Genomic DNA, 12,581 nt, shown 5'->3' on the forward strand with positions numbered 1-12,581 from the left:
GTCCGCCCACCCCTAGTCAATATTATTATCCCCATATTACAGATAGGAGGCTGAGGCAGAGAGATTTTGGTTTGCCAAATGGTACCCACTGAGTTCATGGAAAAGCAAGATTTGACTCAGGAGCTTCCTGATTTGTAGCTCAGTCTCTTAACCACTTGATTACACTGGCATATTGTGTAGCACAATAATTAGAGGTATCAGTTTGTTATAGCCAAGTGTGACTAAGTGATTATTTTGGCATATTACAGTGGCAATTCCAAATCTAGGTATTGCAATGTTTGGGATAGCTGGAAAGCAAAATGGGGTAATATGAAATTTCAGAGAAAAAAACCAATACATGGTCACATAAGTATGCAATGTTATGAGGCGTGTGGTGTTAGTAGATTGAAATAGGATATGAATGGAAATGGGTACTTTACTATTTGGGTAAACAAATGGACAAAGTTGGTAGATGTTGGGTTGGATCCAAATTTATGCTGGATCAACTGCGATGACAGAAGTGCACTTCCTTGACCTCTCCTTGCCATGGCAGCCCCTCCAGCCCCCTGAAAATGCTACACGGGGAGTCAGGAGACCTTTCTGAATGTGGGAGGTTGTGGTCTGGAGGGCAGGACAACCCCCCAAATTGGGTGGAGTAACCTTTCCGAGCAGAGCCCCTTTTCTCCTAGAAGGCTCCTTCCTCTCCCAGAAGCCAGATTCTCAGTCCTACCCATTGTATGTTGAACCCTTGTCAGGTAAAATGGGCCCTCTGATGTTATGTATGTTTGCTTGCATGGAAGTCCTACCGAATGTAATGGTGCTTTTCCCCCAAGTAAAAGTGCATAAGGTTGGAGCCATATAATGCAATCCTACTCATGTCTATTCAGACGTTCAATGGGGCTTTCTCCCAGGAAAGCGGGTATGGGATTTCAGCCTTAGGCATTGCTCTTAGGGTGCAGTCCTTTGGGGATGTGTGTCAATCTCTGAACTCTGAGGCTGGCGGGCATCCTAGCAGAGCGGGAGGAGCGTGGAGGTGATCTTCACCTCCATGCTCCTCCTGTTCTGCATTTTTGCTCGACGGGCTTTTTTTGCCTGTTTAGCTGGGGCTCTGCAGAGTGGGAGGGAAGGAGGCTGGAGGATTCTTCATAAGCCAGCCTCCCCAGTCCCCTCCCCTCCCTGCCCACAGAACTGCCCCCTACCCCTCCTCTCTGAGATTGCATTTGTGACCTCAGGGAGGCAGCCGGTGCAATTCTTTCTGTGCCAACTGTGAGAGGTGGGGAGGAGGGGTGGGGAGCTCAGACTCCTGGGTCTGAGGTCAGAGCACTTCTTCTGACCTTGGATCCGGGAATCTGAACTATCCCATCCTCCCCCACCCACCCCTGGGTGCAGTCTAGGTGCCATGGGATTGCTCCATTAAATGTTTTGTGAATTCCTTCTTTCCTTAGGAGCCAAGATGCTTCATTTGGATAATTGATTTGATCTCCCTTCCAAAAGACAGTTAGAGTTGTCCGCCCCCCCCCCACAGTTGGCATGGGTTTGTTGATTAAATTGTTACATATGAAGGAAGAGGTGAGTAAAAGGGGTCCTCACCCACACACAGTGCAGGACAAGGTAGTATCCTATGGCTGTAAAGTAGACTGAGGTGGGACCATAGCTGAGTGGTAGAGGGTCTGCGTTGCATACAGAAAATCTCAGGTTCAGTTCCTGGTAGCTCCAGTTTTTGGAGAGACCTTGGAAAGCCAACACCAGTCTGAGTAGATTATACTAGACTAATGGGGCAGATAGTGTGTCATGGTGTGTAAGACAGCTTCCTTTGACTCTACTATTGTAAGCGGAAGAGGATGTTTTTGAATGCTCTACACCAGGGGTGTCGAATGACTTTCAATCTGAGGGCTGAATTCCATTTCAGAGAAGCTGGGGGGGGGAGCATTCCAGTGGTGGATGAGGGATGGGTCCAAAGACAAAAGAAGTGAGGTCAAAATGACCAAATTTTGACATATTGTAGCTTAAAGTTCTTCTGACCAGAAACTAAGCTGTTGTAGTGGGACCCACCAGAAGACCCTTGTGTGGTGAGGAGGTTAGGATTCAATGCATACAATACATCTTCGCTATGCCTAAGTCTTTGTTATACCCAGGACCAGCTGCTTTGGGCTAGAAACAATGAGCTACTCAGTGTCAGGTGTTTGTTACCAGCAAGGCCAACGCGCCTGTGCGATGAACAGGCAATTCACATTGCAGGCGATGGTGGAACGAATATAACCCCACAGGACTCCCTCTACCATGAACCTCTCCATGGGCTGGGATTGTGATGTGTCCCATGGTGTGCTGGCTTAGGGGCTACATCCATGCTGATTCAGGGGTTCCTCAGCAACAGAAGGGATGTGAGCTTGTGTATTTGTTTTCTTTCCTCTAATGTTGTGTGTAATTTCTCTGAATAAACCAAGTTAACAGAAGGACTTTCCAGTGTGTGTCCATTGCCTGATCTGAATCCTTACAAACCTCTGCCTCCCTGGAAGAGCAGCTGCAGGAGAGGCATTTCAGCTTTTGAGAATGGGGAAGAAACTGCACAAAGCTGGGAAGCTGCCAAACAATTAGTGGTTGGGGGAAAGGGGTGGGGCCAGGGGAGCGGGTGTGGCCATCTGGGAACCCTAGATGGCTGGATTTGGCCACCAGGCCTGTGGTTCTGCACCCTTGCTCTATTCATTAAAAAAAATCCCTACGAATTAAAAAAGAGAACACATTCGGGATGTACTGATTTTGTAAAATCCATACTATCTGTGTTTCATGGATTGTCAGATGCCCCTCGTTCTGTTGTCTTCTCATTGATGGAATAGGATTTTTTCTAGTTTCCTGAATTTTTGCAAATTCACATTTGCAAAAATGTGCAAATCCCCCCAAAATGTGCAAATCCCACCCAAATGTGCATTTTCAGCTGGTGTTTTTTATTTTACATATTTTTCTACAATTATTTGTGGAAAATTCTGGAAAGTTAAAAAAAAAAAAACAGTCTGCAAGTCCTTGGAATCCATGCGACTTGGGAAAAACCGGTTCGTTGCAGAATCCTTGTGTCACAGAAATCTGGACACATTTGATTCTGTTGTGGATTTCTCCAGCATCCCTACAACACATTCTTGTTGTGCTGATTTTCTACTTCCAGTGAGTTTTTTAAGAATATCTTGTGCTCAAGATGGCTGACATCAAACTGACAAAAGTATAATGATACAAAATAATGTGAAAATGTGCTCCTCCTCCACCTGCAATCTGAAACAGTACAGGCCCATTCCACCATTGTAGGACTTTGCCACCTCATTTTACCGTATGTGTAGACTAGGCCAGTGACCAGAACTAGAGGGGATAGAGGTTGGAATGCAACAATTGTGCTCAGGTTTTTGCTCGGGTAACCTAATCTGCACTAATTGGTACTAAATTAGTACTAAAATTCCCAGGCATTTTAGTTGGTTAACTCTGTTGTTTTAAATCTGTTACTGTATTCTAAATCTCTGCATTGCTGCTAGGTTTTATTCTGGTTTTTACTTCATTTTATACTTTAAATCTTTATAATGTATCCTATACTGTATTTTATAGTTTTAATTGTTGTGAACCACTCAGAGTTTTGGCTATTGAGCAATATAGGGTTAGAAGGAAGGAAGGAAGGAAGGAAGGAAGGAAGGAAGGGGTGGGGTGAATGTCGCAATGGAGGATTCACAACGCATTGGAAACAAGACCAGGTAATTCAAAACTCTGGGGAGAAATTCAGAGAAGGAGAATTTCAGCAGCAGCCCTAGCTATATTGTACATTACCTTATTTCTCTTGCCATACATTAGCAACAAAGAGGTGATCATTTCTTTCTATGAATGTAATACCTTGTGGCAGGGTCTGAGGGCCAAATTGGCTCTGGTCATAGAATCATAGAATAGTAGGGTTGGAAGGGGCCTACAAGACCACCAAGTCCAACCCCCTGCTCAGTGCAGGAATCCAAGTCAGAGCATCCCTGACAGGTGGCTGTCCAGCCTCGTCTTGAATGCCTCCAGTATAGGAGAAAGGTCAAGCATGTCAAGGTGGGGTTGGGGGCATGCCAGCAGTGGGATGTAGCCCCAGACATGCTTGCCGCAATGCTTACATAGACTCTCACAGCACCTCATTCACACACACAAATACACACCAATACACCCTCACACATCTGCACACAGTGGGCTTCTCCCACCCCTTGACTTGCCCAATTGGGGAAGAAGAGTGGCAGGTGAGTCCCTCTGAGCCAGCAACTTGAGGTGTGCCACCTCTAGCTGCTGACTGAGATCAAAGGTAAGGGGGCATAGTTTGGGAGGGGGGCAGTCCCATGGGGAACAGGCTTGTGGCCTGGACTGCAGAGCCCTTCTCACTGGATTAGGCCTGAAGGCTGGAGGTTCCCCATGGTTGCCTTATGGGAATCAGAACAAAGGGCCTGCGTCAAAGGTAGGCGTGGTCAGGCACCTGCCAAGGGCCCACACCCCAGCAGGGGCCCACTGACAAGAGCCCCCTGGACTCGCTCCTCCTCTTCACCACTGCAACCGGCTTGCTCACCTGCCTCTCGCTCTGGCTCAGACAAGGGTGGTGGTGAGAAGGAAAGACGAGCAGGAGATGCCCCGGCCTCCTTGCTCTCTGGCTCTCCACTTGCCCGGAAAGCAAGTGGTGGCAGTGATGAGAAAGAGGAGGGGGAGGAAGAGCAGCTGGTGACCATGGCGGTGAGAAGGTGGACTCACTGAGGGAGGGGGGCATTGAGGGTGTCTTGCCCAAAGGCCCCCCCCAAACTGGCCTGCACTGCCAGAATGCCAAAATACATAGTGTTGTATGCAAAAAGCTATATAGGGCAACATCTATTTTGCCAAGTAGATAAAAGACACATTTAATTTCTTCCCTGGGGCTATTTTCACTCCCCGCCCCCACACCGCTTTGCCGTAGCTTTTCCGAATGAAAATAGGGGAGGGCAGTCCAAAGCAGGGCTGGCTGACAGTGATATGGAACAGAACTTTGCTCCAACAAGGAGGCTATTCATGCTTCCAGCACACGCAAAGACATGACACGGGGCTTGAAAGAGCCGAGCCACCAATCTGCGATTGATTTGGATACCGATAATGGAGGTGTGAGAAATATGAAGAGGCTGAACAGGCCAGAGCAGCTCTCAGCGAAAACTACTGGTGAATAAATGGCCTTCTTTCATGTCACGGGAAAATCTTTCTCTCCTCTGACAAACTCAACCGAGACAGTCCATTCATTTTGTACCATTTTGGTCCTCCATTCTCAAACAACGTCCAACAACACATCTCTTGATAGCCTCCCTGCAGAAAACCTGCAGCCCCGAGAGGTGAGAGATTTTCCACAGATAAAAAAAAAGCAGAGAGACAAGGGAAGGTGAGCACAGGAATGCCTAAAGCCCTTTGCCAAGGCGTGGTTTTCTTGCCTGGTGAAAAGAGGCTAAAGTAAGGAGAATAAACAAGGCAACCCCAATAGCTGGTCTGAATAAGCAATCTTTTAAAATCCCCATCTCAGTGGTAGGATTAGGGCCCCAGTCCTTCAGATGCATGAGCATTTGAGCGACCGCTTACAAATCACATATGATTTCCAAAAAGGAAGAAATGCGTCACCAAACAAGTGGTCGAAAGAGGATGGCAATTTGCATAAAATTTCCATATGCTCATTTATATGTATAGATGCGTATTTCTAAATAATTATTTAAACAGAAATACAGTACATCTCACCATGGGGGCGAAGACCGCGACCAGGTGAGGTGTGTGTCTTGCTCAGTCTGCTATCTGGTGCTGTTGATGGGCACCTTCAAGGCCCAGCTTGTCAAGGTTGTATCTGAGCCCATGGAGTCCCAAAGCAGCTCTAATTCTGAGGAGGAGATACAACTCGTGGGGGAGGAACTCTCTCAGACTTCAGAGGCACAGCTGGAGGGGGAGCTCCCCTTCTCACATCCCTGGGAGTGACAGCGAACCAGGCGGGGAAAGGGAGGGACAACCTGAACTTTTAGACGCGAGGCGCAGACGCAGGCACAAGCGAGAGATTGCAGGGGCTGAGCATCGGCGCTCAGCCCGATTGGCTCGACGTCAACAGCTGCGCCCAGAAGCATCACAGGAGAGGGGGAGATCTTCCCCTCCCACCCCTTAAGTTCAGAGAATTGCCGCTCTTTTCCCAAACAGAGATCCACTGATGTCCTAACCCTTAGAACCCCTAGATGGCTGTTCCTTTGTAGTTTCTCTGAGTCTCAAGCAATTAGCATCTGTATGCTTCATTTAATGGAATTAAAGCCTTGGAAAGCAGCCCTTTTGTCTGAGTGTTGATTTTGGCTATTGGAGTATTCAGTAGGCAACGGGGGAACCTTGACACAGCTCTTCCTTCGGATGGTTCTTTCTCTTTAAAGCAGACTTGGAATGGATGCAACCCTTCAAATACAGGACTGTCCTCCAAAAAGGGTACACATGGCCACCCTAAGAACAATAGGGTGTCTACAGCATCATGGGTTTGATCCAGAAATTTCAGTTCATTTTTTATCAGGATTTTCCCATTTCACTTCTTCCGTGACAAACATGGACTTGGACACAAAGTGCGTCCATTTATTTCCATATATTTTTGAGCGTGCAATGTAATTGACAGAGGGGGGGGGAAAGCATTCGACAGCATGCATACATTTGAAAAAAATGCATGAAAAAGGTGTTCTTTTGAAAAATGTGCACAAATATGCTTTAACCAATGGGAGAAGAATGAATACATTTCAAAGATGTGCACAGCTGGGAAAATACGCATGAAAATACCCACAAGTGTTCATGCGAAAAGAAAAAGAAACCCCCCCAAGCCCGGAATCTAATGCAGACTTGTGTTGGAACAAGCTTCAAGGTGGAATTCGGAGAACTTCAGGGAGCTCAAGTGTTGCTGGTTCGCTCATCCCTAATCCAGATTCAGTCATGCTTAGAGTGGATTCACTGAATCAATGGGACAATGTAGTCATGCTTAAGGTAATCCCCGTTGGTTTTGTTGGGTCTACTTTAAGTGCGATTACATCGAGATCCAATCCACAGAGTTGGAAAGGACATTGCAGGTCATCTTTTCCCAACTTCCCTGCTCAATGCAGGATCTGCAAAGCAGAATGCAATTGCAGATTTCAGTTACAACCAGTGGAGGCTGGGGGCTCCAATGTCAGTGAGGCGGTGAATCTGCTCCGGGTTTCAGCCAGGACCAAGGTAGCTCCTATACAGTTCTGACTGGCTCTGACTGAAACCCGGAGTGGATTCACTGCCCCACTGTCATTGGCACCACCAGCCTCTACTGATGCAATTACATACATGGGCATCCAAACTGAGATGCAACTGGCAGCACCAGCTGCAAACGCTCACGTGGCCCCTTCTTTCTTTTCATTCCACCATCTCATGCATGGTGCAATCCTGTGCATGTCTCCTCAGAAGCAAGTCTCACTGTGTTTGACAAGGCTTCCTCTCAGGCACGTGTGTAGGGGATCGCAGCCCGAGACCTGCTTTTGAGGCAGGCGTTGGGTCTGTGTTTTATCTGCTGGTGTGTGGAGGGGGCATCTGTTCTGCCCATTGTTTTGTCGAATGGCAGTGGTTCTTTTCACACATTCAGAGGCAATAAATACACCAGTGGGTGAAAGAAAGAGATTTTATTAACAGAAAGCTGGTTGACTGAAATCACTGAAGCAAAAGGAAACCAAATACGACAATTGCAGCAAGTCTAATACAAGGCAAGATCAGCATAAAGCATACATTCCTTCAGTCACCGGGAGTCCTGTACGCTTATCTTTAGATTAGCAAATCAGATAAGAGCAGTGAAGAACGGACCCTAATGGCCAGGCCTATAGGACCTATCCGGCGCAGCCTATGGTGAGGTTCTGCCTCTCAAACCTTCCTCAGAGATCTATATACACCTACTGAGCTCTTTCTCCCCACACCGCGCCCATGGGAGAAAAAAAACAGTGGAGGCAGGTGGCTCTGAGGTCAATAGGGTGGTGAATCTGCTCTGGGTTTCAGTCAGAAACAGTCAGAACTCTAAAGGAGCTCTCCAAGGTATGAAGCAACTTGGATTGCTCCTTCAGAGTTCTGACTGGTTTTGACTGAAATCCGGGGTGGATTCGCTGTCCCATTGACATCAGAGCCACCAGCCTCCACTGGAAAGAACTAGCGTCAAACCACTGGCAGTTAGCCAAGCCAGATGATGGTTTCGACTGACCTTGGCCTTCTTCACTAAAGATAAACACTGCTTCCCAGACAGACATTTGAGGCTAGAAGGTGGGGAAATGTGTATGACTGACGAGGTATAACCAAGAAGGCCTACTTGACCTGAAAAAGAAATCCCATCACTGACGTAAGCAAACCCTGAAGGGGAGATCCCGACACGGAAGAGCATGACTGGGATGCACTACTAGCTCCTTGATACACAATGGTCTTCCGCATTTCCACTACAGCGTCACACTGATGATTATTCTGCTGGTTATTTTCAGATGCTGTAGATCCTTTCTGTCTGGATTTCATTGTTCTGATTATTGTTTATATTTGCTTTTAAAAATGTATGGTTACCTGCCTTACATTTTCTCTTGGAAAGAAAAGTGGTGTGCATGTAGATATATTTTCAGATTGGGGGAATGTACACACGCGCACGCACACACACACACACGTGTGCACGCACACACACACAGGCACACATTGAATATGGACAGGGGGGAGAGGACATGGGGATGGCTTTTCCCCATTTCCCTTCTCAGAGACAATGCAAAGGAAGGCAAAGTTCCCAACCCTATGTACTGTTACATGGGAGTCAGCACCACTGAACTTAACTTGGTCTTACTTCCAAGTAAACATGCATCAGATCAAATTGCCAACAAGCCTCTCTTTCTCTTGGATGTGTTAATCTTTGGCTCCCTATTTATTTATTTGCAATATTTGTATACTGCTCCTTATCTAAAACAGATTTTGGAGTGGTGAACACAAAAGATAAAATAGTAAAAGAATCATAGAATAGTAGGGTTGGAAGGGGCCTACAAGGCCATCGAGTCCAACCCCCTGCTCAATGCAAGAATCCAAGTCAAAGCATCCCTGACAGATGGCTGTCCAGCTTCATCTTGAAGGCCTCCAGTGGGGGAGAGCCCACCACCTCCCTAGGTCATCGGTTCCATTGTCGTATTGCTCTAACAGTCAGGAAGTTTTTCCTGATGTTCAGCCAGAATCTGACTTCCTGTAACTTGAACCCATTATTCTGTGATCAAGAAGAGATCCTGGCCTTCCTCTCTGGGACAACCTTTCAAGTACTTGAAGAGCGCTATCATATCTCCCCTCAGCCTTCTCTTCTCAAGAATAAAAAGATTAAAACACCATATTAAAATTGTGCTTTTTAAAAAAACAGAGTGCCAATAGAAATGGTGGCTGGTCAATTAGGGAATGCCTCCTGGAACAGTGCTGTTTTCTGGAGGCACTGGAAACAACACGGTGCCTGCCTGACTTCCAGGGGCAGGGAGTTCCAAAGAAAGGGGGCCACCACACTTTTCCCTCTTGCCCACTGCCTCCCTCTCTCAAGATTCCAGCTCCCATCCAGTTGGATTTCTTGAATCAAATCCTGGTTTGCAACTGACTCCGCCTATTCTATGCTCCTGTGAATCTGCCCCAATGCTCTATCCAGCTCCCACCCCATTCCTCCTCTATCATCCCATGTGGATGCTTGCATAGTTGATGGCAATGCAGAACAATCTCAGATGATCTTGGATGCCCATTTTGCACCCCTCTCCAGAATGTTCCCAGGGCAGATGCTTATATCACCCTAACCCAGGGGCTGGGCAACCTTTTTTGGGCTTGTGGGCACCTTTCGCAATTTGAGGAATTGTCCTGGGCACCAGCACAAAATAGCTGCCATGGGAGGCCTGGCTAGTTCCAAAGGAGAAGTTACCTGCCTCAAAGTCTTAGTATAAGGCAGAGGTGGGCTCCAACACACCAAACAACTTGTTTGAATCCAGTTTTCATCACCAACTAGGGATGTCTGAGAAATCTGTTTGGGAGGTAAAGTTTGTAGGGATGGGCGGATTACTTACCCCATTCTGGGTGGGGGCGTCTGCTGGGGGGGAGGTGATCTGTCCCTCCCCCCAGAATCCTCCCTGGCCGGCTCGACTCCACGGCGAGTCTGCGGAGCCGCTGGCCGGGCCTGCCTGCAGCCAGACTTCCGTCCGCTGCCGGGCTGTGGCCGCAAATGGCGTCCAGCGTAGCAGGTGCCATTTGTGTCCCTGCTCTTTGCCGTGATAGGCTACATAAATACTTACGTAGCCTATCATGGCTAACGCAGGGAGGCAAATGGCAACCGCAGACCAGGGCAGCGGACAGTCCGGACCGGCCGATACCAGGTAGGGTCTGTCCTGGGAAAATTTCGCGGGGTGGCGGGGAGAACTGCTCCAATGACAATTCTCATTGGAGTCCGTGGAGGAATTCTCTAACATCCCTAAGAGTTTGATGAGTTTTCCTAGGCTCCCTCCGGCCCCAGGACTTTGTTTCAGATCCCACTGAGGTGCTCAACTCAATCTGAAATGAGTCGGGCCAGTTCGTGGATTTTCTGTGAATTTTGTCCGGGGGGGGGGGAGGTTCTCCAATTGGTGCAAATTATTTGTTTATGTATTGATTGAATGATTGTATTTTTATCCAGCTCCTCAGCCAAAAAAGACTCCCAGAGCGGCTTACAATCAATGAACAAAGGAGACAGTCCCTGCCCGCAGGCTTACAATCTAAAAAAGACACGACACACAAGGAAAAGGCGACGGGGAGGGAAGAGGAAAAAGGATTAGGTAGACTGTCAGCAGGGCTGGTGGGATGGCCCTGTCCCCCCCGCTCATCCCCAAAGGAGGGGAAGTCCAACTGGAGCAGGCCCTGATGCTCCCTTTGCCTGCTCCCTCGCTCCTTCTTCTTCCCCACAGGGCCATGGATGTCAGTTAGCTGAATTTGAACAAATTACAGCTGAATTTGCATAATGTGTGCAAATCAGACCATAATTTGTGCAAATTACTCAGAAATTTGTGCAAATCGCAGAACCTTTAAACATGTGCAAAAAAGTTCCCAGAGTTCAAGGAACAGCCAACACGTTGCTGTGGAATTCCTGCAACTTAACTTGCAGAAACAAAGTGAATTCAACGTGCCGTGGAATTCCATTGAGCCAAAAAAGAACTGGATTTCCTAGCGACGGACACCCCTAGCACTAACAGAAACCTATTTCAGAGAATGCAAGCTTTTTCTCCTCCCCCATCTGCCTGCCAACACATTCCCCCATCTCTTTTTCTCTCGCCCATAGATGTCTGCGCTCTCTCTCTCTCTCTCTCTCTCTCTCTCTCTCACACACACACACACACACACACACACACACACACCATGCCCCCATCCAACCATTCATCTATCTTTCCATAAGTTCATTCACATACACGCTTTGCTTTGAAGTGATCCCAGCTGCTAGTAAGAAAATTTGTTAGTTAAAGAATATTAAAAAGTGGGAGAAGTGCACCCTAGTGGGTGCCAAAAATATGTCTGGGAGCCCACTGATGCTCATAGGCACCATGTTGACTATTCCTTCCCTAACCTAATGATACTACTGAAACCCAATGATCCTCAGTGATATGGTGGCGGGGGATCTTTCTAACCCCTTTCAGCGTCAAAAGAGGCTCACTTAGTATTCACTGCGGGCTTCCGGATATTTCTGGAATTCAGCAGTCATGTTGGTGTGATGATTCTATGTCAGTGAAGGGCGAACTTCATACAGCATACAGACGTCTAGAGAGGCAGAAAACCTTGCACAATATCTGGGCACATGGGGAACATGACAAGATTTATAAAGGTCTTATTATAAACCAAAATCAAGACACAAAGCAAAATGGGTTTAAGAGAACTTGTGAGGTGAAAGATTAGGATGGAGCTACCATTAAATTAATTTTAATCAAATAACAAATCTGTAATACAAATTATAAAAAATAATTATACATTTTACCCAAATGAAAAATCAGTGGTCCAAGGGGTTGAAACCTGTCTGGAACAGGTTGATGTATATTAGTATAACCTACTATATGATTATTTCAGATCAGGAATGTTAATATGCTTTTGGACTGTCGATTTTTCATTTTGGAACAATTTTATACGGGTCTTTATATAATTATATATTTAATTTTTAATTCTTAATTATATAATTAATTTTTATATTTTTTTTACACTTTGTATTACAGATTTGTTATTTTGTTGCAATTTATTTAATGGTAGCTCCATCCTAATCTTTCACTTCACATGGGGAACATGAACCAGTTGATACATGAAATCGGCACACAGCCAGTCTCAAGTGGCTAGATCGGAGAGATTGGATATTGTGTAGATGGTGCCTTGGGGGTAATTGTGTTGGCTTCTCCATTGCAGCAGGAGCCCTCCAATGAAGTAATGCCTTCAAAGTTCCTTTGGGTAGTCAGAAAATTAGGGATGGCAGAGAATTCCGCCACGGATTCCAGTGAGGCCAGATTAACAGCCTCCTGCCCCCCTGCCCCCCCGTGGAATCCCCTCGGGACGGAACTTACCTGGGGCAGATGTGGCGGATTCGGCGGCGGCGGTTC

The sequence above is a fragment of the Heloderma suspectum genome, chromosome 8 (genome assembly GCF_057233095.1).
Source record: "Heloderma suspectum isolate Gila_16-S chromosome 8, 16-S_ref, whole genome shotgun sequence".
Classification (NCBI taxonomy): Eukaryota; Metazoa; Chordata; class Lepidosauria; order Squamata; family Helodermatidae; genus Heloderma; species Heloderma suspectum.